Here is a 26781-nt window from a genome sequence, read left to right on the forward strand (position 1 = left end):
AGTAATTGGCAAAAATGTTATTGCCAAGTTCTCAGCTCCAAGAAATAAAGTACTGGACCTCAAATGCTAGAAGAATCAAGTGTTTACTATATGTAGTATGCATCTATCTATACTCCACAGAGAAAAAAGCTTTTAGTAACTTGTAGCAGAAAACACAAACCATCAACAATTTAAGTTTATTAGCTTGTTTTGACGGGAATGTTACTTGTTTTTACATGTTTCATTTACAGTTGGTAATTTGTACCAATACCACTATAATCATAAAGCCAGGCTCTTTTTAGCACCTTGGCTGATTGCAATATTGCGATAAACATCATTTAACACCAATACTACATAGGGTACTAACACCTAACTGTCCCAAACTATCGAAACAAGAAATGCTGCTTAGAATCAGACTATATTGGCTTATGTTAAAGAAAAATCCAAACCAAATTTGCAGTTGGTTTGGTAACTTCAGATGAACAAAGATGAAATGGACCAGAACTGAACTGCGATGCTTGCAACACGAGACATTGTGTGGAGTAAAACAACACCAGTCTTACTATAATACCCCACAAAGTTATGCAAATGGTTAGTCATTATTAATCCCACAAAGCTACCCTGATGTAGGTTGCTATAGGAAAAGAGCAAAATTGTGAAGGACTACATGTTTAAGTAAAAGCACCAGGCATTTGACAGTGCCTTGTGAATGATCTATGTCATGTCATCTGTTAGCCCTTGTACACGCGGTGGGAGAATCCGTCGGAATGTGTCCTATCGGACCGTGTTGTCGGATAATCCGACTGTGTGTGGTATGCATCAGACTGATTCTGTCGGAATATCCGTCGGACCAAATTTTCCAACATGTTGGAAATATTTTCCAACCAACTAGTCGGATCGGACATACTCCGATCATGTGTAGAGAATTTTGATCTGACCAAGTGCCACGCATGCTCAGATTAAATTCCTACATCAAAGCTATTGGCTACTAGCATGAACGTAGTCCCGTCATAACGAAATAACATCATCACGTTCTGAACGATCAGATTTTCCGACAACTTGGTCCGACCGTGTGTATGCAACAGTTTGGGACACAATCCGTCGGACAAAATCCGTCGGACAAAATCCGACGGATTTGGTTGGCAGAATGTCCGACCGTGTGTACAGGGGCTTAGAATGGGGGATCCACCTTGTTTACAAAGGCAGATCTCCATTCTGCCTCTGTACGAGGCAATCGCAGGTCGCGCCAGCCCACAACTGCAATTGCGCTAGCCGAAGTACAATGACGGCGATTCATGCAGGGGAGCCAACCTGCCGCAGTACAACTGTGGCGGCTGGTCCTTAAGTGGTTAAAGTAGCATTATCACCATCAGCATATTGAAATGGCCAGGAAGGCGGATGGTGAAGATAAATGTTGCAATGCAGCAAGACCACTGCAGTATTGGAGTAACCTACAGAATGTGATTGAAGCTATGTAATGTAATATGCATAAAGAAACATTGCCTTTATGATTACATGGAAGTGCTACCCAGGGTCCTGTTATAAATCAAATGATAAAGGAATATAAATACCATTAAGAGCTGGAGACCTTTGGGAATGTTTAAGTACTTGTCTAGCCATATATTTGATGATTACTAGCAGAATTTGTTTACAGGATAGTAGCTACCATTTTTAAAACATACTAATACCCCAAAACGAGTGTACCGATTTTTAACATCCTTACAGTGCTGCATACATGTTTCAGGTCAGTAAAACATTGAAGCCAGAGTGAGAAACTGACAGATAAGGAACTGGGAATTTTAGAAGGAGTTTAGGATTGCTAGACTCTGCATCTCCCTCAAGCAGGTTTCTGTATAGTTTAGGCACATCTCCTGCAAGTGTAAATATATTCTTCACTATGAAATTTGAAAGGAAAGTAAAAAAATGAACGCTTAAAGTGGCTCTAAAGTCTAAATGCTTTTTACCTTAATACACTCTGCATTAAAGTAAAAAAAAAATAACCTCACTAACTTTTCCCCCCACCCCTAAACACTTACCTGACCCCTCACACTCATCCAGTGTGGTCCAGGCTGTAGCCCCCTCCTCTCACTTCCTGGTCTCACAGGGACACTGTCAAACTCCTGTAATGAGGAAGCAGGGGCATGGCTTGCCAGGGCTGTTTGCCCTGCTCAAGAGTGTGCACATGGGTACCCCCTTTGCAGCCGCCTTAGCTAAAGGTGCACTCCAAAGAAGACAGAGTGGGCAGCACCGGTGGGGTAAAACGAGAAAGGAGGTAAGTTAACACTCTGCAATATTGTTGCATAGAGCAGGTACTGTAAGTATAACCTCTTTTACAGTTTAAAACAAAACTGTATCACTTAAAGTTTTGTGCCCCCCCCCCCCCCTCCCATTTTACATAAATTCCCAATTTACTCACACCACCTTTTCTATTCTTCTTCTTTATCTCCAAAATCCATTTTGTTAAATGGTGTCCAAAACTGAAATGCATAGTCCAGATGCTAAGGCTAATGCTTTGTACAGGGGAAAAATTGTGTCTCTTTGGAGTCCAAATCATTTAATACAAAAAATTATTTTGCTTACTTTAGAAACTGCGGCTTGGTATGTGGGCTTGCACACTTACAGCCCATTTTGCTGTACTGTGCCAGAACACAGGATCATGCAAGAAAGCCAAACAGTTGTATATTTGCAGATGATTTCACTTTACTATTGCATAGTTTTTTACTATTACTATTTTTTACTTTTTACTATTACATAGTAATTTTCCCCACCAAGGGAAACAATTCTTTCTTGATCCCCCAATAGACAATCAGATATTCCTTGGATCAACTTTACCAATAAATGTTAGTATCTATTTATATTATGTACATTTAGGAAAGAATCCAAGCCTTTTTTAAAGCAATCTACTGAGCACTATATGGACTACTTATGTATTTATATATGTTGATCCCTCCTTAATCTCCTTTTCTCAAGAGAGAATAAATTCAGTTTCTCTAATCTTCTCTAATAGCTGAACTCCTCCATGCCTCTTATCAGTTTGGTTGCCATTCTCTGTACTTTCTCCAGTTCCCAGATACTTTTTGTAAACTGATGACCAAAACTGAACTGCATATTCCAGATGAGGTCCTACTAATGATATGTTTCCCCTAGTTGTAACCCCATCATCAATTAACTAAGTTCTAGTTAGCATATGATATTGTCAAATATTAAAGGTATACCAATGAGTTTAAAACTGAACTCTCTGGAAAATCTAAAAATAATGTAAAGTTGCAGTAGAGATTCCCACTGCAAGAGCTAAAGTATAACTTAACCACTTTCAGACCGGACCATTTTGCTGGCTTAAGACCAGACCACTTTTTGCGATTCGACATTGCATCGCTTTAACTGACAATTGCGCAGCTGCGCCACGTGGCTCCCAAACAAAATTGACGTATTTTTTTTCCCACAAATAGAGCTTTCTTTTGGTGGTATTTGATAAACCTGTGGTTTTTATTTTTTGCGCTATAAACAAAAATAGTCAACACACTTCAGGGATATTAAAAATACACCTGAACCCAGCGCACCTATGGATTATTCTTTTATAACAACTGTCAAAATACTGATACCATGAGGAGATTACTCCTCACTGATCTATAGCAGCTATTATAAATACAATGACTATAATATACAATGTGATAGCTCAGGCCGCGTACACACGAGAGGATTGTCCGTCCAACTTAGTCCGCTGAAACGTGTTTCAGCGGACAATCCGCTCGTGTGTGGGCTTCAGCGGACTTTTTCAGCGGACAGTCTGGCGGACTAAGTCTTTCGGAATTTCCGTAATTTTGTCCGTCCAAACTTGGTTTCAGCGGACAGTCCGCTCGTGTGTAGGCAAGTTGGACGGACTAAGTATGGCGCATGCTCAGAAAGGATTTACACGCCAAAGGTTGCATTGCAGTGTATTGGACGTCGTATTTCTAGTCGTACGTGCTGTACACGTCATCACGCAAGCTTTCAGCGGACTGTCTGTTCATCGTGTGTGGTCAAGTCCGTTTATTCAAAAGTTGGACGGACTGTCTGTGGGATTGTCTGACGAACTTAGTTGGGCAGACAATCCACCCGTGTGTACGCGGCCTTAAACAAACACTAACAGCGTTCAACATTTAAATCTGAAAAATTCCTCAGATCACTCTTATAGAAAGTAAAAGACACTTCTGAATTACTTTAAAAGTGAGCAATTTTGTTCAGAACACCACTAATCACATTACAAGCCTCACACTTATCACATGCCAGTAAGAGTCCATGATCAAAAATTGCAAGTGGAGAAAATGTCAGCAGAGAGATGCCGTCCACCGTGAAGATGTATTTCACTGACAGGGAGTAAAAGTCCTACACCATCGCACTTTTCTCCTGTGTGCAAACCCCCATAGCTGGCCGCTTACCAGAACAGCTCTGCAAACAGGCTTTTATAAATTGGATTTTTCAATATCTTTGCTTCTCCAGATCTCTGTCACTTACATCTCTGCATTCTTACATTGCAAAGATTACAATCTCAGTGTCATATGTAATTTAATATCAGTGACCAATCCAAACGAACTTCAATTAACCATCACTATCAAACTCACCTTAGGTCTGTGTGATATACAAAACCATAGGTACAATGTTATATATTTTACAATATCACCTGCCCTATGTAAAATACAGCTCACATAATCACTGCATCTCTGCAGAAACACTCATCTTATATAATAAATACATCAGTGCAAATACATTTGAATATTAAAATGCATAAAACAACTTAAAATCACAAACCATGCGTAATATATTGTCAGTTAATCCAATATTACTGCCTATTTCTGTTACGCTCTCACATTAATTACTATCCTATATGGGTATTTATATACAACTTGCCATATTATTACAGGAAGACATTGAGGTTCTCATTTTAATCAACATTATTTCATTCTCTGAACAGGGATAATGATTGCCCCTACCCACCGTTCCTACTTCCTACAACATATATCTCTAATGCAGTGGTTATCCTAGATAATGTCTCATATGGTCAGCTCATATAGGTAATAAAATCAACCCATGTATTACCCTATCTGGGGCCTGAAAGGGGGGTAAATTATAGAGATCAATAGAGGATCAGGTGCACCACATCCATGACCAATGTTGTTGCCTCTAGACACAGAGCCGGCTTGCCCAAGAGGGCTCGTGACTCTCTGCCTCTCCTTGTTGGCCTTCCAGACATACTAATGGCCTGCAGAGAGATGAGAACACCAGCAATTGGGGTAGCTTTCGGTGCACACTGAGCAAATTACACAGTACCGTATATACTCGAGTATAGGCCGACCCGAATATAAGCCGAGGCCCCCAATTTACCCCAAAAAAACTGGGAAACTTATTGACTCGTGTATAAGCCGAGGGTGAGACATGCCTGTCCATCCCTGTGTGTCCGTCCATCCCTGTGTGTCCGTCCATCCCTGTGTGTGTGTCCATCCATCCCTGTGTGTGTGTCCATCCATCCCTGTGTGTGTGTCCATCCATGCCTGTGTGTGTGTCCATCCATCCCTGTGTGTGTGTCCATCCATCCCTGTGTGTGTGTCCATCCATGCCTGTGTGTGTGTCCATCCATGCCTGTGTGTGTGTCCATCCATGCCTGTGTGTGTGTCCATCCATGCCTGTGTGTGTGTCCGTGCAGCCTTGTGTGTCCAGCCTACCTGTGTCCCGAGCCGAGCCGAGCCTCCGTCCCGTCCCGAGCCGAGCTGAGCCGAGCCTCCGTCCCGTCCCGAGCCTCTGTCCTTCTGCCATGCCAGGATCGCCGCTCTTCGTCGGCGCCTCGGCGGCCATTCCACTGTTCAAAAGCCGCGCCTCCGTCTGTGATAGGCGGAACACTCAATTTCCCAGCAGTCTGTGTTCCACCTATCACGGACATCCTCTCATCATCGTCCGTAGTATGAGGATGAGCGGATGTCCGTGATAGGCGGACCACTGACTGCTGGAAAATTGAGTGTTCCGCCTATCACAGACGGAGGCGCAGCTTTTGAATAGTAGAATGGCCGCCGTCTGTCTGCTCGACACGCTGATCGGGCAGGCAGACGGCGATGACTCGAGTATAAGCCGAGGGGGGCACTTTCAGCCTCAAAAAAGAGGCTGAAAATCTCGGCTTATACTCGAGTATATACGGTACACCAATTGTAATTACTGCAGCTGCCTGCTTCTGGTATAGGATCTGAAGAACACAAGCTTCAAGCTTGGGGTAGCTTCAAGTGTACACTGTGCAGTTGGCACAATACAAAGACTGTAACTGCTGCAGCTGCCTGTAGTATAGGACTAGAACAACACAAGCAATTGGGGTAGCTTCAGTTAAACACTGTGCAGGGGGCACAATACACCTACTGTAACTGCGGCGGCTGCCTATGGTATAGGACCAGAACAACATGAGCAATTGGAGGTAGCTTCAGGTGTACACTGTGCAGGTGGCACAATACAACAACTGTAACTGCTACAGCTGCCTGTGGTATAGGACTATAACACCACAAGCAATTGGGGGTAGCTTCAGGTGTACACTGTGCAGGGGGACAATACACCTACTGTAACTGCAGCAGCTGTCTGTGGTATAGGATCAGAACAAAACAAGAAATTTGAGGTAGCTTCAGGTGTACACTGTGCAGGTGGCACAATACACCAACTGTAACTGCTGCAGCTGCCTATGGTATAGGGCCAGAGCAACAAAAGCAATTGGAGGTAGCTTCAGGTGTACACTGTGCAGGTGGCACAATACACCAATTGTAACTGCTGCAACTGCCTGTGGTATAGGACAAGAACAACAATAGCAATTGGGGTAGCTTCAGGTAAACACTGTGCAGGTGGCACAATACACCGACTGTAACTGCTGCAGCTGCCTCTGGTATAGGACCAGAACAACACTAGTAATTGGGGGAGCTTCAGGTAAACACTGTGAAGGGGGCACAATACACTGATTGTAACTGCTTCAGCTTCCTATGGTATAGGACTAGAACAACATGAGCAATTGGGGGTAGCTTCAGGTGTACACTGTGCAGGTGGCACAATACACCGACTGTTACTGCTGAAGCTGCCTGTGGTATAAGACCAGAACAACACCAGCAATTGGGGTAGCTTCAGATAAACACTGTGCAGGGGGCACAATACACTGACTTTAACTGCTGCAGCTGCCTGTGGTATAGGACTAGAACAACACGAGAAATTGGAGGTAGCTTCAGGTGTACACTGTGCAGGTGGCACAATACACCGACTGTAACTGCTGCAGCTGCATGTGGTATAGGACTAGAACAACACAAGCAATTGGGGGTAGCTTCAGGTAAACACTTTGCAGGGGGTACAATACACAGACTGTAACTGCTGCAGCTGCCTGTGGTATAGGACCAGAACAACACCAGTAATTGGGGTAGCTTCAGGTAAACACTGTGCAGGGGCACAACACACTGATTGTAACTGCTGCAGCTGCCTGTGGTATAGGACTAGAACAACACGAGCAATTGGGGTAGCTTCAGGTGTACACTGTGCAGGTGGCACAATACACTGATTGTAACTGCTACAGCTGCCTGTGGTATAGGACTAGAACAACATGAGCAATTGGGGGGAGCTTCCGGTGTACACTGTGCAGGTGGCACAATACACCGACTGTAACTGCTGAAGCTGCCTGTGGTATAGGACCAGAACAACACCAGCAATTGGGGTAGCTTCAGATAAGCACTGTGCAGGGTCACTATACACCAGCTGTAACTGCTGAAGCTGGCTGTGCTATAGGACTAGAATAACACAAGCAATTGGGGGTAGCGTCAGGTGTACACTGTGCAGGTGGCACACTGCACCGACTGTAACTGCTGCAGCTGCCTGTGGTATAGGACCAGAACAACATGAGCAATTGGGGTAGCTTCAGGTTTATACTGTGCAGGTGGCACAATATACCAACTGTAACTGCTGCAGCTGCCTATGGTATAGGACCAGAACAACACCAGCAATTGGGGTAGCTTCAGGTGTACACTCTGCAGGGGACACAATACACTGACTGTAACTGCTGCAGCTGCCTGTGGTATAGGAGCTTCAAGCTTGGGGTAGCTTCAAGTGTACACTGTGCAGTTGGCACAATACAAAGACTGTAACTGCTGCAGCTGCCTGTAGTATAGGACTAGAACAACACAAGCAATTGGGGTAGCTTCAGGTTTATACTGTGCAGGTGGCACAATATACCAACTGTAACTGCTGCAGCTGCCTATGGTATAGGACCAGAACAACACCAGCAATTGGGGTAGCTTCAGGTGTACACTCTGCAGGGGACACAATACACTGACTGTAACTGCTGCAGCTGCCTGTGGTATAGGACTAGAACAACACAAGCAATTGGGGGTAGCTTCAGGTGTACACTCTGCAGGGGGCACAATACACCGACTGTAACTTCTGCAGCTGCCTGTGGTATAAGACCAGAACAACAGGAACAATTGGGGTTAGCTTCAGGTGTACACTGTGCAGGAGGCACAATACACTGACTGTAACTGCTGCAGCTGCCTGTGGTATAGGACCAGAAGAACACGAGCAATTGGGGTAGATTCAGGTAAACACTGTGCAGGGGGCACAATACACTGACTGTAACTGCTGCATCTGTCTGTGGTATAGGACCAGAACAACACCAGCAATTGGGGTAGCTTCAGGTCTACACTGTGCAGGGTGCACAATACACCGACTGTAATTAGTGCAACTGCCTGTGGTATACCAGCAATTGGGGTAGCTTCAAGTGTACACTGTGCAGGGGGCACAATACACTGACTGTAATTGCGCTAGGTTCACAAGAAATGAAGACACTGTCCCTGCCTATCTATCTCTCTATGAACGTCGCAACACACTACACAAAGCCACCGCGCAGTCGGCCATATATAGTGTGGAGCATGTACTAAACCCCTGAGCTATAATTGGCCACAGGCATCCGGCCTGTGGCCAATTATGTCTCTCCTCGCTGCCGGCACTGTGATTCGCCAAGCATGCGGGTCACAGTGCATGCTTGGCCAATCATCAGCCAGCAATGCACTGCGATGCCACAGTGCATTGTGGGTCGTGAGCGCACACGAATATAATGCGAATGGCCCACAAAGTTCTGGCTTCGCCGAACAGGCGAGCACCCGGTGTTTGAGTCGAACATGCATTAGACTCGAACACTGAGCTCATCCCTATATACAATGATGCCTTTGACAAAGGAATGCTCCCAAACACACTCAGAGAGGCTTTAATAGTTCTAATTCCCAACCCACACAAAGATCACAATTTCTGTGAGTCATATCGCCCTATCTCATTGCCAGGCGACTCAATAGGTTGATAGCTTCCATCTTTAACTTTGATCAGACTGGCGTCATACCAATGTGCTCGACGGCTTTCAACTTTCGCAGACTGTTCACGGTCCTGCAGTCTACATGACCTGATTCTGACAACGCTTTGTGGTATCTTTAGACACCCACAAGGCATTTGATTATGTTGAATGGCCTCACTTGATGGCAGCCCTCGAGCAGATGGGTTTTGGACCTAGATTTATTGCTTGGGTGAGATTTCTGTAATCCAGCCCTCTGGCCCGCCTACGAGTGAACAACATCATAACTGATACTTTTGAAATATGCAGGGGCACACGACAAGGGTGCCCTTTATAGTCCCTGATGTTTGCCATTGCGATCGAGCCACTAGCAGCCAGGATTACGGCAGATAGCACAGCTAAGGGTTGCAGACTGAACGACTTGGAAGAAAAAAATGTCCTTGTAGGCGGATGATATGCTGCTGTACCTGGCAAATGCGCAAGGTTCTCTCTAGCACTGCACATAATATCTAGACATGTGCATTGTGGTTCCATCCGAATCGAAATTCGGACGAATTTTCATTATTCGAACATTCGGATGCATCCAAATTACCGAATTACAATGCTAACGAATTCAACCGAATTCGGACGAAATTCGAATCAAATTAGAAAAATTACCCAAATTTGGGGCCACGTATCTCGGGGCCACTTGTAGATAGAAACCCCAAATTTGGTATATAAACACAGTAGAACTAGCACTACAACATCTCCAAATTTCTAGCTCCAAGTGACCCCGAGTTATGGGGCCCCAAAGTCAGGTCGCAAAATGTCAAGCACTTTTCTGCAGCAGAGAATGACATTTTGCGACCCGACTTTGGGGCCACGTATCTCGGGGTCACTTGGTGCTAGAAAACTGTTATTTCTACATTAGGCAAATTGAACAAGGTGCTATAAATCACAAGTCTAGAGAGGCCCACCAAAACCCCATCCTAATGGACAAGATAATATGAAAAAACAATAAATAAAGGAGAAGTTACAGGAGAGAGAAGGAAAAAAATATATATAACTACTTTTATTTATTTTACAACAAAAGGCATCACTCACCACTATAGTAACCAGAGTCAATACACTGGACGGTATAAGGGATGCAAGATAGTGGAAAAAAGAACCCTCTATCAAAACACTGGGAAGTTGATTGTGAACCAGTGGGATCAGCAAACGTCACTCAAATGACCCGTTTGACAGAGTACTCACAAGGGACATCAATTGGTATGACCCTATAAGATGAACAAAACACTGTAGAGAGAGGAGGTATATTAGTATATTGCAAATAAATATTGCAATATACCAAGAATTTTACAACAGTATACATATAGCCCAACTCCAGTGGGAAGGTAAACATAATCATATAAATGAAAATGATAACTCATCCAGGGAGAGATTAGCAAATGCTAAATCCACCATTAAACCAAGGAATAACTATACATCAAACCCAGTGATTGAAGGGTAAATATGTATTGAATATGCAAGCTTGCCCAGACCAAGAAAGGGAATAACTCCAACCATCAAAAAGTACCTGGTCTTCAGTATTCACTGAATGTGTGAGAGGGGCCCAAATTTTCTACATCAAACAGTCCGCGACCCAGAATGGACACATATCGCATACCAGCGTTGGTTGGATATATAAAGCAGCCAAGCCCTGAATAGAGAGGACATATGCAGATGCTGACGTCCAAAATGATTGAATATATAGAGCATATTAATCCAAAAATACATATATAGATGGATAAGCTCCATAGACGTGCACAAACTGTTGTATAGACACTTCATAAAAAATATAATAAGACTTACAGCACATATATCAGGTAGTTGCACCGGGCTCACATCCTGAAGCTTCAAGGACTGAGCCCAGACTAAATACAGCCAGTAATTGAGGTGGAGCGGGTCTGAGGGATGATCTCATGTCAAGGGAACAGCCAATGAAATAAGTAGAAGGGCAGTCATAGAGGTAATGGCGCGAAAAGGAGAAACCAAGCCTGCCGTCGTTATAGTAACGTACGTGGCATCACTAGATCCAGTACACAAGCCCAACGTTGTCATAGTAATGCGCACGGCGTGGCACGCAGGCCCGCCGTCGCCATGGTAAAATGCGCGTCATTGTTCAAACCAGCGCGCAACCAGATGGATTATCCCTTGGGGCGGTAATGTCAAATAGCACGCCCACCAATACAATGATAGGCAGCTGCTTCCTGGAACCCTAACAACGCCAAAGCTTGGCGAGGGGCGGGCAACAGCAGCATACATTGGACAATTACCGCCCCGCGGCGCACACACACCTGGGCATGCGACCCAGCGAACCAGATCACATGACCGAATGATCATAGGAGGCAGCCACACCAAATAGAGAGGCTGCCTCCCGTGCGCCGAGTGAGGACAGCGTCAAGGGCCACAGCAGCGGAACAGGAACAGATCCACTGGACACTACCAGAAACCCAGGGGTAAAATAAAAATAAATATAAAATGAAAATGAAATAGAATAAAATGAAATAAAATAAAAATGAAAATAAAAATAAAAATGGGAAAAAAATAAAATTGAATGTAAGATGAAATAAAATAAAATAAAGTAAAACTGAAAATAAAATAGGAAACAAAATGAAATTAAATATAAGGAGGAAAAAAGGATTAATAATTTTTCACTCATTGAAGGGTTCCCATTCACTACCACCCAAGCCAGGAGGGAAGGTGGCCTTTAACCGAAAAATCCAGCGCTGTTCACGCTGGAGCAACGTCCGATTGGGATCACCCCCCCGCATTTCAAAATGAACATGGTCCAGAATAACAAAAGAAACTTTAGGACATACTGCAGCATGAACAGCAGTGACATGTCTCCCCAAGGGGAAAGTAGGAGTGCAAGATTGTAGTGAGATTAAATGGCAATAAGCCCTCTTCCAAAACTCCTGGATAGTTTTCCCTACATAAAAGCAGTTACAACTACACAGAAGGAGGTAAACGACACCTGTTGTTTTACAGTTGGCATAATGGCGAGGTCTGTAGCGCTCGCCATTAGGTAGTATCAGATTGGTGGTGGTATTCATAAAGCGGCAATAGCTGCAACCGCCACATGTAAAGGTGCCAAAATGTTTACATTGATCTTTACGATTCTCACCCCTAAATTCACTAGATATTAGTTGATCGCGCAAGGATCTAGCCTTCCTGAAGGTAAAAGATGGAGTTTTAGAAACAAATGGACCGATGGTAGGGCCCATAGTAAGGACATGCCAGAACTTGCGTACTATGGCCTGAACTTTTTTAGAGTGGTTAGAATAAGTTGCAATAATAGAGATTGGATTCATCTTCTTGCTTTTCGAAGAGGGATTGTCAAGTAAATCCTTTCTGGTTCTGCCACAGGCTCTTCTAAAGGCCATCTTAAGATAGGTGTTCGAATAGCCCCGTTCGAGGAGCCGTGCTCTCAGAGAATCTGCCTCCTTCTTGAAGACATGATCATCTGAGCAGTTTCTTCTAATTCTAAGGTATTGGCCATACGGAATGGAATTAATAAGTGTCGGTGGATGGAAGCTGGATGCATGCAAAATAGAATTACCTGCCGTGGGTTTTCTATAGAGACTACTATTCAGGTGTCCCTTTTCATCTTTGTGGATGGTTACGTCTAAAAATGTAATATTATGCCGATCAAAAGTCATAGTAAAGTTGAGATTAAACTGGTTCTTGTTCAATCTAATAAGAAATGACTGCAGTAGTTCCGTGGGGCCATTCCACACTAGTAAAATGTCGTCGATATAGCATGCCCACATGGACACATTCATCATGAGTGGACTAAGGTCCATATCACCATTGATGGGGCACACGAGGTCCCCATAGCAACGCCCTGTACCTGGGGGAAGTGGGAACCGTTAAAGACAAAATGATTATGGTGGAGGATGAAATCGAGAGCATCCAAAATAAAATTCCTGGTAGATGGATCTAAGGCCAGGTCTCTAGATAACACATTCCTGATACAGACCATGCCTTTATCGTGGGGGATGGAACTGTAAAGAGCTTCCACATCCACCGCCACCAAAGTAGCAGTAGGTGGAATGGAAATCCCATCAATACTTTGTAAGAGTTGAAGAGTATCTTGGATGTAACTAGGCAACTTGGCTACATACCGGCGAAGATGACCATCAATCCATTCACTCAATTTGGCCGTGATGGACCCGTTTCCCGAGATTATGGGACGACCTGAGGGATAACGTAAACTCTTGTGTAATTTAGGTAAACAATAGAAAGTTGGAATACAGGGATTTTAGTCCGTATAAATTCCCATTCATTTTTAGTAATCACATTTGAAGACCGTGCACCATCCACAAGATTATAGAACTCTTGATAAAATTTTGTAACCAATTCCCCTGAAATTTTCTTATACCAATCTTTGTTATTACACATTTATATATAGAAGGTGTTATCCATAACTACTATATCACCACCTTTATCAGATGGTTTAATAGTGATGGATGTGTTGTTGGCCAGAGATTTCAGGGCTTGTCTCTCCGTTACAGTCAAATTATCATCATCCACATTTGTGATGCTAATCTGACAGATCTCCTGACATGCTAATTTAACGAATGCCAGTACATTGGCATTCGTAGTGAGAGGCGGGAAGTAATCTGATTTCTTTTTCATAGTTGTTTGAGGCACTGATGGTAGATCGGATTGGTTGAATCGGCCCAGAAGATATTCTAGATCGACACGATCAATGAGATCGGTGGAATCATTTTCCTCAAGCAGTTCAACGAGGTTATCCAGGGCTTTAAGTTCCTGGATCTCCAGGTCGGATTTGGGAGGAGCATCTTTTGAATATAGTTGTTTAAGTATCAATTTTCTGGCAAAAAGTTGCACGTCTTTGAGGACTTCAAATCTGTCCAAGTTTTGACTTGGACAGAAACTCAGACCTCGAGCTAAGACCTGAATCTCAGTGGGGTCAAGGGTGTGGGAAGACAAGTTGACCACATTGAGATTCGGAATATCTTCCAAAGTGGGGGTGGGAACATAAGACCCATCTCCACTGGCCACCATTCATTGTGGATCAGTGAGCATGCTAGACCTAGTCAGTCTGTCCGAAGTGTTGATCATACCCTATTTGCCACCCGAGGTAGGGCCTTTGGTCACCATCTGGGTTTTAAATATGGGTGCCACTGCTTCATCCTTAGAGGAAGGGGCAGTGTGGTTTCCGCTTCGGCTACCAGGCATGGATTGAGTAAAGTGTTGGGATGTCGGGGTCTCTGATGATTCAAATGTTGATTTCTTTAAATTTGACCTACTCCCATTGGTCTTGCTCTTGCTAGATTTCTTTGACCCCCTAGAGCCCTTAGAGGAAGCTGATGAGACCGAGGATGCGTCAGAAAAACCTGGATCAATATTGGATTTGATCAGTTTGGGCTTAAATCTAGTCTGGGCCTGTAAGCTTTTCCAATTATATGCTTTATGTTCATAGAAAGCCCCCTGATCTCTTAGGAATTTGGTTTCCTTTTTGATCAAAATTGCCTTATTGTATTGCTCTAAATATTGGTTCAGTTCTTGATCATATTGAGCATACAAGGCCTGTGACTTGAACTTTAATAGTTGGAGATACAGAGGTTCTATTTCCTTATCTAGATTGGTAATCATTTTACGATATTCATCAATGAGTAGGGCCATCATTTTATTTGAGCAGGCAAGGATATTGTCCTCCCATTCTTTCTTAAATACTGGCCCCACATTCTCTATCGTTGGAAAGATTTGGACCCGTAAATCAAGAGGGTTGATTTTGCATTTGATATAATTCTCAAAAGATTGTCAATGATGGGCAGATTTTTTTTTCCAATCATTTTCTCAATTTAGAAAAAATAGTCACCAATTCGGTGTCTCTTTGTTCATGTTGAGAAAAATTCTTGTAGTGGTTGGACATAGCCACATTCCAGTTGGAATCTACATATTTCGTCATGGTGAAGAAAAGAAAAAAAAATTATTGAATCTAATAACCTTAACCTTTTAAATTTCTATAGTCTCCTTAAAGTAACCTCATTACATAATGTCAAATAGCGCCTAACGAGGAGTGGATATTTGCTATCCTGGTAAATAAGACAAATTGAACAAGGTGCTATAAATCACAAGTCTAGAGAGGCCCACCAAAACCCCATCCTAATGGACAAGATAATATGAAAAAACATTTGCTCCTCTAGGGAGAGGACTTTAACATGGGCAGGTGGCCATACAAAGTATACAAAATTACATCAAAATAATAATTCGTAATTTAATAATAATAATTAAAAAATTGATAACATTAAATACAGTACAAATGTCATGTGTTTACAAACATAAAATGACAAATGTACAAAATATATATCCTGTTACACTGTATACTTCCTCAATCCAACTGTATAACACCCTACAGTGGATGGAAGGCAACAACCCAACGCGTTTCGAGATCTTAGATAAACTCTCTTCATCAGGGGTATAGATAAATTGCATCAAACAGAAAACAGGAAATCTAAATGCAAAAAAGCTTGGCGAGGGGTGGGCAACAGCAGCATACATTGGACAATTACTGCCCCACGGCGCACACACACCCGGGCATGCAACCCAGCGAACCGAATCACATGACCGAATGATCATAGGAGGCAGCCACACCAAATAGAGAGGCTGCCTCCCGTGCTCCGAGTGAGGACAGCGTCAAGGGCCACAGCAACGAAACAGGAACAGATCCACTGGACACTACCAGAAACCCAGGGGTAAAATAAAATAAAATAAAAATAAATATAAAATAAAAATGAAATAGAATAAAATTAAATAAAATAAAAATGAAAATAAAAATAAAAATGGGAAAAAAAATAAAATTTAATGTAAGATGAAATAAAATAAAATAAAGTAAAACTGAAAATAAAAATAGGAAACAAAATGAAATTGAATATAAGGAGGAAAAAAAAAAAGGATGAATAATTTTTCACTAATTTCTACACTAGGATAATTGCATCTCTATAACTGATGTACCTGTATTAGGTTCTTACTTTTATATATTTTCTTTTTATATATTTTTTTGTAGCAATAGAAAATATTTGAATTGCTGTGAGTAGAATTATAGGGGTCTGATAAAGTTGAGTTATATATATGAATGTATATAGAGACTGTCGCTTTAAGAATTGTAATACACTTTCTTGCTTCTTCTTAAACAGAGTTTTCGGTATGATGACTTTCACCGCCAGATAAGAAGCAACAGTTTACTCCCTTTTTCTTATCTAGCTGGTCTGAACCAGTACCGAGATGGCGGAGCTCATGTTTTCTTTTGCTTTCTGTCAGTCACATGATATAACCACCCATTTAACTGTTCCCTTGCTACTAAGAAGATATGCATGCTGATGGGACTAAACTATATGATCACACCTATAACGCGCCTAGTGCTTATGAATATTATAAAGTATATTTATTGTTAAACTTGATGTTTTTAAGTCAGAGACACTTCCTTCTACGTTCGGCCTGGTAGTCTATAATAATAAAAACCACCTACTTAACTTATCTTAAGAACTGGACTCACTATCTCATCATCTGTCTTGTTTTGAGACCCCTAAATCGAATTGAACAGAAGTGTGAGAACTCAAAAATGTACTCTTTAAAAAAAACAAAAAGCACATGCATATAAACAGAGGCACCTCTAGGCTTTGTGAGGCTGTAGGCAAAACCTAGACATGAGCCCCAACTCACACCCATAATGAGAAAAATTATTCAAGTGATAAAAAAATTAACTGTTTAAATTGCATATATTAAGAGCTTTAAAGTGCTAGTATAAGTGCTCTCTATCTAGGTTCTGGTGTCAGTGCTCTCTATCTTAGTGCTGGTGTCAGTGTTCTCTAGCTCCGTGCTGGTGTCAGTGCTCTCTATCCTGGTGCTGGTGTCAGCGCTCTTTATCTCAGTACTGGTGCCAGCGCTCTCTATCGCAGTGCTGATGTCAGTGCTCTCTATCTCAGTGCTGGTGTTAGTGCTCACTATCTCAGTGCTGGTGTCAGTGCTCTCTCCCTCAATGCTGGTATCAGTGCTCTCTATCTCAGTGCTCTCTATCTCGGTTCTGGTGTCAGTGCTCTCTATCTCAATGCTGGTGTCAGTGCTCTTTATCTCAGTGCTCTCTATCTTGGTGCTGGTGTCAGTGCTCTCTATCTTGGTGCTGAGGTCAGTGCTCTCTATCTCTGTGCTCTCTATATCAGTGCTAGTGTCAGTGCTCTCTATCTCAATGCTGGTATCAGTGCTCTCTACCTCAGTGGTGGTGTTAGTGCTCTCTATTTCAGAGCTCTCTATCTCAGTTCTGGTGTCAGTGCTCTCTATCTTGATGCTGGTTTCAGTGCTCTTTATTTCAGTGCTCTCTATCTTGGTGCTGGTGTCAGTGCTCTCTATCTTGATGCTGGTGTCAGTGCTCTTTATTTCAGTGCTCTCTATCTTGGTGCTGGTGTCAGTGCTCTCTTTCTTGGTGCTGAGGTCAGTGCTCTCTATCTCAGTGCTCTCTATATCGGTGCTAGTGTCAGTGCTATCTATCTCAGTGCTGGTGCCAGTGTTCTCTATCTCAGTGCTGGTGTCAGTGCTCTCTATATAAGTGCTTGTGTCAATGCTCTCTATCTCAGTGCTGGTGTCAGTGCTCTCTATCTTGGTGCTGGTGTTAGTGCTCTCTATCTCGGTGCTGATGCCAGTGCTCTCTATCTCAGTGCTGGTGTCAGTGCTCTCTATCTCGATGCTGGTGCCAGTGCTCTCTATCTTAATTCTAGTGCCAGTGCTCTCTATCTCAGTGCTGGTGTCAGTGCTCTCTATCTGGGTGCTGGTGTCAGTTCTCTCTACCTCAGTGCTGGTGTTAGTACTCTCTATGTTGGTGCTAGTGTCAGTGTTCTCTATTTCAGTGCTCTCTATCTCGGTGCTGATGTTAATGATCTATCTCAGTGTAGGTGTCAGTGAGGGAAATAGCAGCAGAGAAGCCAATCAGCAGGCAGTACCAGCACAGGATTTGGAGCACCTGGCCCACCATGGCTGAGGATCAGCACTGGACTGGGATCTCCCAACCCGCTTGCAGTGGAGCCCTGCATAGGCGGGGTAAAGGCAGGGCGGAGGGATGGGTCAGGTGCTGTCAATCCCAGGTGGGTACACTGGGACACTGGCACAGGACTGAGCTGTCCTTTCTGTTAGTGACATTGATAATCAGGAGGAAGGGAGTGGAGGAGATAGGACAGGGAGTGGATATGAAGGCCAGTCTGTGGTTGAGGGATTCTGGAGGAGCAGAGATGGGGGCTGGCTCTTTCTCATGCTAGTGGTCGCTGGCTGCAGAAAGGTATGGTGGCATGGTAGCTGTGCCTCTCCCTGCAGCTTGAGCCCCATTCCCCCCCACACTGATTGACAGCCCAAGAGAGGGGTGGCCCGGACACCTCTTCTCTCTGGCTGCTGGAATGAGTCTCCTCCCCTTCTCCTTCCCCCGCACAACACAGCTCTGGCCCTGCCTTCTCCCCAAGACACAGCCACAGCTCCATCTCCTCTCTTCATAGAGCTCACAGGCAGTGTTAACCTGCTGCTGGCCAGAGCGCAGCACCGCAGCGCCATTGTTTTCAGCAGACTCTTCGGCGGCTCTTCAAATAGGCGGTTGCGAGGCCCCTGTGAGTGTGAGGCCTTAGGTGACCACTTTATTTGCCTAATTAGAGAACTCCCTCTACATATAAAGCTAATCAGCGATCCAGCTCTTGATAAATGTATTATTACTGAGAAAGCACCCAAGCCAAAGTGTGCATATTTATGTTGTGACAGAAGGAAAATATCTTTACTGTCTCTAAGAAGCAAGTTGAAGGTCATAGCTACATTTGTACAGAGCATTTGCATATTCTTATTTTGAAATTAAGAGAACAAAATATCTGTTAGTACTTTAAATTAAGCAAAGTGAGTTTGCAGGATGAAACAGATCTAATTTCCACTTCAAACAAAGCAAAATAGCTGTGCCACAGAGCTGTCAGATCAAACCTGAAAAGGATCCTGTAAAAAATGATTTATCTGGATTGGATTTACCATGGGCATATCACTCATATTCAAGCAAAGCTCATATTTAGCAACTGTGGAACTAATGTTCAGATTTAAAAATGCCAAAATTATTGGTGGTGAAGAAAATTCCCATAAAAAAAAATTTGATTTATAATCTTATAGATCAACTTAAACAAGTTTGGAAGCATTAGGGATGTATCATTTTTGACAAACATGATGATAATGATATTGATTAGGTCACGTGGAAGTTGTTTCTACTGTTTATATTTGCAATGAAAGTGAAGTGACACCTAATAGACAGCTGCTGGAGAGGAAAACTGCAACAGCAGCTGTCTTTTCCGATCTGATTGTGGTATGGAGCAGTGTGGTGTGCATCACACTACTAGCTCTATTTTATTTGTTGAAACTTTATTTGTAATGCACAAAAGTGACACTTCATTAATATCGCTATACAGCAGTGTGAGGCATTGCTTCAGTACAGTGCCATACAATCCTGTACAGTGCACTGCAAAGAAATGCAGCATGTCTTCTTCATTTTACCACAGCTCACTACAGCGCAGCTCTGGGCGTCAATCATTGCACATAGTGTGAATTAGCCCTATGTGCTACTTTCACAGTACCTTCACACAATACAGTGCAGCCATAGTACATTTGCTAATACAGTGTAGGTGGTGTACATATAATCTAATACAGTGTGTACAGTTTCTACTACACTTCTGGTGGTGTACACAGTACATAATACAGTGCAGCTGTAGTACAGTTTCTAATACAGTTCAAGCGGTATACACAGTATCTAATACAGTGTAGTGTGGTGTTGCAAAACAAAATATATATCATGTCCTGGAAGGCCACCAAGGAGAGGCAGACACTCACAGGCCACTAAAGGAAGGCACGCAACCTCTGTGTATATAGTCAACAGTGCTAGTTGTGGACATGTTACATCCTCTGCAGATGGCCATGGAGCACGCTTGTCCTTTTTTTCCTGCTGCTGGCCATGTTGTTGAGCCAGAACATGCAGAATAGTTGGTGAAGTGGATAACAAAGCCTTCCTCATCCTCCTCATCCTCTGTCACCCAGGCTCAGAGTAGTATGCCTTCCAACGCAGCTGCCAAAGCGGCCTATTCCACCTCCTCCATGGTGATTCTGTAACAACTCTCTCCTCCACCCCCTCCTCTTCTTCCTCTATGGCCTCTTCTGCAGATCTGTCCTCGGAGCTTGAACGTAAGTGTTCAAGGGACTACTCAAGCAGTCAGGATTAAATATGTCATATGGTGCTTGAGTTGGTCTGCCTAGGGGACAGGAGCCACACCGAGGCAGAGATTCTGTCAGCTCTGCAGGGGCAGGCTCAGAGGTGGTTGACGCCATGCCAGCTTCAGCCAGGAATGGTTGTATGTGACAATGGCACCAACCTTTTCTCCGCCCTCCGACTGGGACACTTGACCCATGTTTCATGTTTGGCACACATCCTGAATTTGGTGGTGCAGGGGTTCTTGAGCAGGTACCCAGGCTAACAGGATTTCCCGAGGCGGGGCAAAAAAGTCTGTGGTCATTTCCCCCGCTCATACAATGTCAGTTCTCGGCTGGCTGACATTCAAAGGGAATGCAACCTGCCCAACAACCGCCTAATTTGTGACATGCCCACGAAGTGGAACTCAATGTTGGCAATGCTGCAATGGCTGCATATGCATCAGAGAGCCATAAATGAGTACCTGTGCGAGGATGGCACCAGGACAGGATCAGGGGACCTTGACTTCTTTTTGTCACTCCAGTGGCTACTGATTAAGGGTGCATGCACTGTCCTGTCACCAGTTGAGGGGGCCACAAGGATGGTGAGCAGTGACAAAGCATGCATTAGTTACACTGTCCCTCTAGTCTTCCTGTTGGAGCACATGCTTCATGGAATCATGGACAGGGCACTTGAGGAAGAACAACTGTAGGAAGAGGAGGATTTCCTTTCCTCTCATGACCCCCTTTATTCAGATAGAATTCCTCCAGGCCTATCAAACACAATGGAAGAAGAGGATGATTGTGTCAGCATGGACGTAGAGGATAACACTCAGCAGCAATCTTCAAGGGATGGTTTTCAGTCCCCAGAAGCCCAAGAAGTTGTACATGGCTGGAAGGAGGTAGTTACGGATCATGCGATTCTTAATGACCCAGAGGACTCAGAATCTAATGCCTCTGCAAACTTATGCTGCATGGCCTCCCTGATTCTGCAAAGCATGCAAAAGGATCCTAGGATTCGTGGTATCAAGGAGAGGAATCATTACTGCCTGGCAACCCTTCTTGATCCACATTACAAGGGTAAGGCTGCAGAACTCACCCTGCCTTTGCAGAGAGAGCAGAGGATGAAACATCTTCAGGAGGCCTTGAAGAAAGATTTGTGAAACGCATTTCCAGACCCTTGGAGGTTACAATTTCCTGGTGCTGGACAATGTGACGCTGAGGCTTCATTCAGTCAGGGGAAGAGCGGTGGAGAAGGTGGCCGGCTGATGATGACAATTTTTCAGTCCCCAGCGCCACATGATGCAGGAATATCTAGGGGCAAGAGCAAAGTTGGAGACCTTTCCAACAGAGCATCCACTGTGTTACTGGATCTTGAGGATGGACAATTGGCCAAAACTTGCTCAATATGCAATTGAGCTACTAGCCTGTCCTGCATCAAAAACACATTCAGTGCTGCATGGAGGGTTTTTAACTGATCAAAGAGTACCACTGTCCACAGACTCCGTTGATAGGCTCACATTCATAAAAATGAATCAGTCTTGGATCAGCAGCTTTCAAGCACCTGATGGTGATGTAACTGATTGAAATTGCTATGGATCTGGGATCCCTTGAAGATTGCCTATGCTGACTATCCTATTAATCCTCAAACTTAATGATGCTAGCTTACAACAATATTTTTGGTTTAGGGGGTCACCACCACCCAGAGCCAAATTGTTCTGCCCCTGCTTAACAGGGGCTTGCAATTACCATTTTTGATCTAATATTTCACAGCAAAGTCCATTCATGTGCCCAACAAGAGTATCTGTGAGGGGTTACAGTGTTGCGACACCATCACCCTAGGCCCAATTTTTTTGCTTCTGTTTAACAGGGGCATGTAATTACAATTTTTGATATAATATTTTAGAGCAGGGCTCTTTCCTGCACCCAACACCCAAAGCCCATATTTTCTACTTTCTGTTTTAAAAGAAATCCAATCAAATCAAATTATGTCATAAATTTAAATGTAGCTTCCGCTACATATCTTTGGTAAAAAAAAATCCTGTATAATTGGTTTGTTTGATCACGGTCATGGACATATGTGTGCAGATGATCACGGACATATGTGTGCATATGATCATTCGGACATATGATTTTACTGTTACATATGTGGGGCAGGTGTTTTTACTGTGTGGGGACAGTGTTTTGGGGACACTATGTAGGGGAAATTGTGTGTTTACACTGTGTGAGGACACTGGGCCGGTGATCAGTGTGTAAAAAGCTGTAAAAAAACAGATCATAGTCACTGATCACTGGCTGGCTGCAGCGATCCCCTCTCCTCTCCTCACTGTGAAGAGAGGAGATCCAATCACCTAGCAACCAGCTCTCTGTTTAGCAACTGTGGAACTAATGTTCAGATTTAAAAATGCCAAAATTATTGGTGGTGAAGAAAATTCCCATAAAAAAAAATTTGATTTATAATCTTATAGATCAACTTAAACAAGTTTGGAAGCATTAGGGATGTATCATTTTTGACAAACATGATGATAATGATATTGATTAGGTCACGTGGAAGTTGTTTCTACTGTTTATATTTGCAATGAAAGTGAAGTGACACCTAATAGACAGCTGCTGGAGAGGAAAACTGCAACAGCAGCTGTCTTTTCCGATCTGATTGTGGTATGGAGCAGTGTGGTGTGCATCACACTACTAGCTCTATTTTATTTGTTGAAACTTTATTTGTAATGCACAAAAGTGACACTTCATTAATATCGCTATACAGCAGTGTGAGGCATTGCTTCAGTACAGTGCCATACAATCCTGTACAGTGCACTGCAAAGAAATGCAGCATGTCTTCTTCATTTTACCACAGCTCACTACAGCGCAGCTCTGGGCGTCAATCATTGCACATAGTGTGAATTAGCCCTATGTGCTACTTTCACAGTACCTTCACACAATACAGTGCAGCCATAGTACATTTGCTAATACAGTGTAGGTGGTGTACATATAATCTAATACAGTGTGTACAGTTTCTACTACACTTCTGGTGGTGTACACAGTACATAATACAGTGCAGCTGTAGTACAGTTTCTAATACAGTTCAAGCGGTATACACAGTATCTAATACAGTGTAGTGTGGTGTTGCAAAACAAAATATATATCATGTCCTGGAAGGCCACCAAGGAGAGGCAGACACTCACAGGCCACTAAAGGAGGGCACGCAACCTCTGTGTATATAGTCAACAGTGCTAGTTGTGGACATGTTACATCCTCTGCAGATGGCCATGGAGCACGCTTGTCCTTTTTTTCCTGCTGCTGGCCATGTTGTTGAGCCAGAACATGCAGAATAGTTGGTGAAGTGGATAACAAAGCCTTCCTCATCCTCCTCATCCTCCTCATCCTCTGTCACCCAGGCTCAGAGTAGTATGCCTTCCAACGCAGCTGCCAAAGCGACCTATTCCACCTCCTCCATGGTGATTCTGTAACAACTCTCTCCTCCACCCCCTCCTCTTCTTCCTCTATGGCCTCTTCTGCAGATCTGTCCTCGGAGCTTGAACGTAAGTGTTCAAGGGACTACTCAAGCAGTCAGGATTAAATATGTCATATGGTGCTTGAGTTGGTCTGCCTAGGGGACAGGAGCCACACCGAGGCAGAGATTCTGTCAGCTCTGCAGGGGCAGGCTCAGAGGTGGTTGACGCCATGCCAGCTTCAGCCAGGAATGGTTGTATGTGACAATGGCACCAACCTTTTCTCCGCCCTCCGACTGGGACACTTGACCCATGTTCCATGTTTGGCACACATCCTGAATTTGGTGGTGCAGGGGTTCTTGAGCAGGTACCCAGGCTAACAGGATTTCCCGAGGCGGGGCAAAAAAGTCTGTGGTCATTTCCCCCGCTCATACAATGTCAGTTCTCGGCTGGCTGACATTCAAAGGGAATGCAACCTGCCCAACAACCGCCTAATTTGTGACATGCCCACGAAGTGGAACTCAATGTTGGCAATGCTGCAATGGCTGCATATGCATCAGAGGGCCATAAATGAGTACCTGTGCGAGGATGGCACCAGGACAGGATCAGGGGACCTTGACTTCTTTTTGTCACTCCAGTGGCTACTGATTAAGGGTGCATGCACTGTCCTGTCACCAGTTGAGGGGGCCACAAGGATGGTGAGCAGTGACAAAGCATGCATTAGTTACACTGTCCCTCTAGTCTTCCTGTTGGAGCACATGCTTCATGGAATCATGGACAGGGCACTTGAGGAAGAACAACTGTAGGAAGAGGAGGATTTCCTTTCCTCTCATGACCCCCTTTATTCAGATAGAATTCCTCCAGGCCTATCAAACACAATGGAAGAAGAGGATGATTGTGTCAGCATGGACGTAGAGGATAACACTCAGCAGCAATCTTCAAGGGATGGTTTTCAGTCCCCAGAAGCCCAAGAAGTTGTACATGGCTGGAAGGAGGTAGTTACGGATCATGCGATCCTTAATGACCCAGAGGACTCAGAATCGAATGCCTCTGCAAACTTATGCTGCATGGCCTCCCTGATTCTGCAAAGCATGCAAAAGGATCCTAGGATTCCTGGTATCAAGGAGAGGAATCATTACTGCCTGGCAACCCTTCTTGATCCACATTACAAGGGTAAGGTTGCAGAACTCACCCTGCCTTTGCAGAGAGAGCAGAGGATGAAACATCTTCAGGAGGCCTTGAAGAAAGATTTGTGAAACGCATTTCCAGACCCTTGGAGGTTACAATTTCCTGGTGCTGGACAATGTGAAGCTGAGGCTTCATTCAGTCAGAGGAAGAGCGGTGGAGAAGGTGGCCGGCTGATGATGACAATTTTTCAGTCCCCAGCGCCACATGATGCAGGAATATCTAGGGGCAAGAGCAAAGTTGGAGACCTTTCCAACAGAGCATCCACTGTGTTACTGGATCTTGAGGATGGACAATTGGCCAAAACTTGCTCAATATGCAATTGAGCTACTAGCCTGTCCTGCATCAAAAACACATTCAGTGCTGCATGGAGGGTTTTTAACTGATCAAAGAGTACCACTGTCCACAGACTCCGTTGATAGGCTCACATTCATAAAAATGAATCAGTCTTGGATCAGCAGCTTTCAAGCACCTGATGGTGATGTAACTGATTGAAATTGCTATGGATCTGGGATCCCTTGAAGATTGCCTATGCTGACTATCCTATTAATCCTCAAACTTAATGATGCTAGCTTACAACAATATTTTTGGTTTAGGGGGTCACCACCACCCAGAGCCAAATTGTTCTGCCCCTGCTTAACAGGGGCTTGCAATTACCATTTTTGATCTAATATTTCACAGCAAAGTCCATTCATGTGCCTAACAAGAGTATCTGTGAGGGGTTACAGTGTTGCGACACCATCACCCTAGGCCCAATTTTTCTGCTTCTGTTTAACAGGGGCATGTAATTACAATTTTTGATATAATATTTTAGAGCAGGGCTCTTTCCTGCACCCAACACCCAAAGCCCATTTTTTCTGACCCTGTTTAACCACTTGAGACCCGCGCTATAGCCGAATGACGGCTACAGCGCGGATCTCCTTTTCCGGGACTACGTCTATTGACGTAGTCCCGTGCACGAGCTCTGTGATCGGTGAGTCTACGAAACTCGCCTGATCACCGATCCGTGCAAGGGGTCGATCCTGACCCCTTATCACGTGATCAGCTGTCAGCCAATGACAGCTGATCATGTGATATAACGGAGCCGGTAATCGGCTATTATTCCTCCTCGTGCTGACAGCGCGAGGAGAAAAAAAAAGCCGATCACGGCCAGCCCTGCCAGTGCCCACCTGCCCCCTGCCAGTGCCCACCTGCCCCCTGCCGTCCATCAGTGCCCAGCAGTGCCGCCCATCAATGCCCAGCAGTGCCACCTATCAGAGCCACCTATCAGGGCCACCTATCAGTGCCCATCAGTCCCATCTATCAGTGGTACCTATCAGTGCCCCTTAGTGCCACCCATCTGTGCCACCCACCCGTGCCATCTTATCTGTGCCCGTCTTTGCCCATCAGTGCCGCCTTATCTGTGCCCATCGGTGCCGCCTTATCTGTGCCTATTAGTGCCGCCTTAACTATGCCTATCAGTGCCCACCAGTGCAGCCTATCAGTGCCCACCAATGCAGCCTATCAGTGCCCACCAGTGCAGCATATCAGTGCCGCCTCATCAGCGCACTTCAATGAAGGAGAAAAATGACCTGTTTGCAAAATTTTATAACAAACTATTAAACATGTTTTTTTTTT

Source organism: Lithobates pipiens, unplaced genomic scaffold (assembly GCF_037356315.1).
Source record: "Lithobates pipiens isolate NorthernLeopardFrog02 unplaced genomic scaffold, aLitPip1_a1.2 Scaffold_8, whole genome shotgun sequence".
Lineage (NCBI taxonomy): Eukaryota > Metazoa > Chordata > Amphibia > Anura > Ranidae > Lithobates > Lithobates pipiens.